Source organism: Nannospalax galili, unplaced genomic scaffold (assembly GCF_000622305.1).
Source record: "Nannospalax galili isolate Female #2095 unplaced genomic scaffold, S.galili_v1.0 scaffold202, whole genome shotgun sequence".
In the NCBI taxonomy this organism is placed as follows: domain Eukaryota; kingdom Metazoa; phylum Chordata; class Mammalia; order Rodentia; family Spalacidae; genus Nannospalax; species Nannospalax galili.
The window spans coordinates 259,331-263,508 of record NW_008349000.1 but is presented as its reverse complement, the minus strand read 5'-3'; the positions used below and the strand labels follow the sequence as shown (position 1 = coordinate 263,508).

The window sequence follows — 4,178 nt, the reverse complement described above, 5'->3', positions numbered from 1 at the left end:
ATTACAATCCTTTGACTATTTTGAAATTGTGTTACTTGTTTTTTGTTGTTTTCTGAGTGTTCTCTGTCTATACTCTGGACACTAATTTTGCAGATAAGAGAGTTTGCAAATATTTTTTACTTCTTTTGTTCTTTGGCTTTTCATTTTCTAGGTAGCGTCTTTTGAAGAGAAAAGTTTAAAATTCTGATGAAGTCCAACTAACCTATTTTGTTGCTGTCGCTTGTGTTTTTAACACTAGGACTTGGCTAATCCTAGCCGCCCTCTCTATGGCCAGCAAGGCCTTAAATGTCATTGCATTAGAATAAAAAAGATGTGCCTAACATAGTCACAGTGTATAAGGATTGGTGTAAATTTATCTTTTGAAGTTTGATATATTTACTAATAAAGGCATCTGGTCCTGAGCTTCTATTTGTGCTAAGTTTTTTGTTTACTAATTTAATGCCCTTGCTTTAATCTCTTGATGGTTTGCTAGAGTCAAGTTCTAATGACCCATTAAGGTTCTTTGCCTCTACATGCATAGGGACTATTTAGCTGTAATTTTCAGATCTCTGGGTCTCTTTAGGTTTATGATTGAGGAATCTGGCCTCTGTTATATGAAAATACTCACAAAAATTCAAACAGGAGTAGGCAAATACTTTCTTACTCCAAGTAAAAATGCAAGGAAAGGGTGGGAAGAAAGGTCAAATTACTTTACGATGAGTTCTTAACCGTGGTATTTGATTTATATACCTCTATTCTCAGGATTGGATGAAGAATCCTAAAGACACCTAAGTCCAGAAATCATAAGAGAGAATAACTGAGCCAGAACCACCAAGTCAAGGCAGATCAAGTCCATTTCCTTTTCCTCTCTCGTCTCTCAGCTCTTTTCTCTACTGCCTATTTTATTTCACTTTCTACAGAACATCTTCCTCTGCCTATTCCTAGTTTTCAGTCCTCCCTCCCCTCATGTGAGTGAGCAGCGCTGCCTTGCTATCAACTCAACTCTACCCTTGACACTGAATGGCCTTTCTCTGCCAGAATCCCACACCACTTGGTAATGGTCACTTTGCTTCTAAGTTTAAATTTTCCGCAAAAGAAACCATACAATGGTTATTTAGTCAATGAATTAGTTTCCCTAAATCAAGTGTCTAATTTGGCTTGGCATGCTCTACGTGGCCTAGAAAGGGAGCGTGGGAGGTCCTGAGGTGGTAAGGCCACAACATCTGCTACAGGACGCATTCTGAGAGAAGGCAGTTTAGGAAGGGCCAATCTCCCTTATGCCTAAATTTTGATTTGAATTCAGAAAATATTTCAAGTATATGAGATATAATTTGAAATGAAAATGCCTAGCCTCTTTGTTGATAGTGTGTGTAATTATAATTCTGCACATAACTGGCATCGATCATAGGAGTTTGTGCAGGTGTACAGAATTAGATGAGGTTAGCCCACCCCTTCACAAAAACTCAAAGCACACAACTTCTTTCACACTGCTGACAAACGAACTAAAGACTTAGGTGACAGGGACGATCAATGACCATCCTGAAAAACACCAAGGACATTTTTCAAAGGAGTTTTCTGCATTTGTGGACAATCTAGTGCAATTGTGTTGTTAAATGCCATTTCTATAATCATGTAAACTACTTTGTAGAAGATACTAGAAAAGTCAGGCATCTTTTGTAGTTGGATAAGAACTAAAAACTAGGATTTATCTTAAATCCTTAATGACTTTATTAGCATCTGTTACTTCTGGTTTAAGGAAACATGACTCTTTAAAGTGGCACAAGCAATTATCCCTTTCAGCCTAACCACAGGTTAAAGATCAGGCTGATTGTGAAACAAGAGAATAAGCAGGCTATCAAATTTGCTAAGCCTTTAAAGCATTTTCTCTTCCCTGTCTGTCACCTCCACACAGTTCTCCAGTTTGTGGGATAACAGAACTGCAGATTGACTTGAGAGAAAACAAGCTTGGAAAGACTCTTGTAAGTTTGCAGGTGTTTGATTGCATCTGCCCTTTTTTCCTTTTATTATCATTTCAGCTAAAAGCTTTCTTAGTATAAGGGGCAACAGTAATGTGAAGATCTGTGGTTGGAACTGTTATATTTATTCTCATATAAGGCAGTGAGCATTTTTCAAAACATAAAGGCTATGTCTGTGATTGGTGCTTTGAAGGGGTTACTGCCTGCACACTGTTCTTTTTCCTGTCTTCTTGAAAAGCCAAAAAACAAGGCTTTAGTGAGAGGGCTGACAAGGAAAGTTAGGTATTTTCTCAAGTGATGTGTAGTATGTATTTTCTTCTGGGTGAAGCTTCTTTCTCTCTTGAAAATGTAGATTCTTTTCTGGCACCCATTAAGGGCCACTTAAGACCAAGCTGCTTCCAGCCCAGTCATCTTCCATGCTCACGCAGATTTGTGGGCGGTTTTGTTTATTTGTTCAGAAGGAGATTTTGTTTTCTGCTCTTGGGTTTTAATTTGAAAGGAAGTTAATCACAGATGTGAATGGAGCAAGCTGTAGTTGATTACATTCACTGACTAAATCCAATATTTTGTTGATTCCTCCACTGCTCAACCTGACTTTAAGACCCCAAAGCACAAAGACATTCGAGCATGTTTTCTCTCTCTCTCTCTCTCTCTCTCTCTCTCTCTCTCTCTCTCTCTCTCTCTCTCTCTCCTTCTCTCTTTGAGAAGCAAAAACACAGAATGCAGAACAGAGCTTAAAATGCAGAAATTTCTTTGTAGCAAAGCACTGTACTGTTCATCTCACCCTTTCTACACTTAGGTGTCTGGTATAGAATGACTTGTATAATGGACAGAATCTGGACTAACGAATTGATAAACCTTGGCAAACTTGATTTGCTACTCCACCCCCAAAAAGATAATGAATGAATGTGGGTATGCTTGATAATTACCATATCAAAGCACTGAAGGACAGCATGTGGCCATCGGCATTAGGTACAGTGAAGAGTGGGAAGGAAGCCTGGCAATGTGTATGCGATGGTCTAGAACTAGGGATGAAAGGGCAAGATCGCATGATAGGATAAGGGTGGATCAAAACTTGCACTTCCACAATTAATAAAAAATTATGAGTGAGGCCTGATTCGAGGACACAGTTCCAGCCAGACAATTCCAACAGCACAATTCCAGGGTACAGATGGTTCCAAGAGATAGCCGGAGGAACAATGTCCTCAAAGTTCTGGCCCACTCTTAAAAATTTGAGGGTCAAGCTGTTTTGTTCAGGTGTAGCTAATGTTGGCATAGCAATGTCACACCTGGGAGAAATGAAAATATGTTTCTGCAGACTGCCCTGTGTGTGCATGGATGTTCATAGCACCATTATTCATGATGGCCCTGAACTAGCAACAACTGAATGTCTATCAACTGGTGGATGGTCAGAAATGAGACATGCGTCAATAGAAAGGCACAAACATGAATGAGAACAATAATGTGCACCATGTCAGAAACAACAAATAATAAAGTGTTATAAGATGACCTGTAAGGGGAGAGAGGAAGTATTTTGAAGAAAAGGGAAAATTCGATAACCCCCCGAGCCCGAGCAGTGTGAAGAAGCAGCGAGAATGACCCCCAGACTGACCAAAGCCGCCTACCGCTGCAGCCCAGCGCCCAGCGCTGGGGCCCCCCCCGCCCCCGTCGCCGCCATGCCCAAAAGAAAGGCTGAAGGGGTTGCCAAAGGAGATAAAGCCAAAGTGAAGGACGAGCCACAGAGAAGATCCGCAAGATTATCCGCTAAACCTGCTCCTCCAAAGCCAGAGCCCAAGCCTAAGAAGGCACCTGCAAAGAAGGGAGAGAAGTGCCCAAAGGGAAAAGCTGATGCTGGCAAGGATGGGAATAATCCTGCAGAAAACGGAGACTCCAAAACAGACCAGGCACAGAAAGCCGAAGGTGCTGGAGATGCCAAATGGAGCTGTGTGTTTTTGGTAACTCTGTACTTCTGGTAACTGTACAGTTTGAAAAACTATTTTTATCAAGTTTTATAAAAATTCAGAATTTTATTTTACTGGTTTTTTTTTTAAAGCTATGTTGTTAGCACACAGAACATTTCGTTGTTTGACGGGGAGGAACATGTGTCACTAACAAAATGTCTCCCAAGCTGGATTGATGTGGGGGAAACACCTTTCCCTGCTAGTTTTTGAAGGACTTCTGTTGGCCCCGTGGAGGGTATTTCCTGATGCTGGTGCACATGGC

The 4,178-nt window shown here is 40.8% G+C and overlaps 1 pseudogene; it reads left to right on the top strand.

The window, feature by feature from the left end:
* Positions 1-3,619: 3,619 nt before the first annotated feature.
* On the top strand, positions 3,620-3,931 carry LOC103744413 (annotated as a pseudogene).
* The last annotated feature ends 247 nt before the right edge of the window (positions 3,932-4,178 follow it).